The sequence below is a fragment of the Penaeus monodon genome, chromosome 32 (assembly GCF_015228065.2).
Source record: "Penaeus monodon isolate SGIC_2016 chromosome 32, NSTDA_Pmon_1, whole genome shotgun sequence".
NCBI classification, from domain to species: domain Eukaryota; kingdom Metazoa; phylum Arthropoda; class Malacostraca; order Decapoda; family Penaeidae; genus Penaeus; species Penaeus monodon.
In genome coordinates this window covers 7,003,075-7,003,311 of record NC_051417.1, presented here as the reverse complement: position 1 = coordinate 7,003,311, position 237 = coordinate 7,003,075, and positions in this window count along the sequence as shown.

Below are 237 nucleotides of genomic sequence, written 5' to 3'. Positions count from 1 at the left end.
ACGTACCTTACGTGTCATCCGCGCCACAAAAATAATACATTTCCCTACTTCGCCCTGACTTTTTGCCGAACGCACGCAGCATTGAGACAGCGCACGTATCTATGGCGTGTGAACCTCGCTCATTTTGCGTTGAATTGCATGCGAGTCGCGCTTGCATGTGAGTCGCGCTTATTTAACGCATCTTGGTCGCCTGACAACGTCTGTGATAATGTTTTGACAGATCTTGTGAGAGAGAGA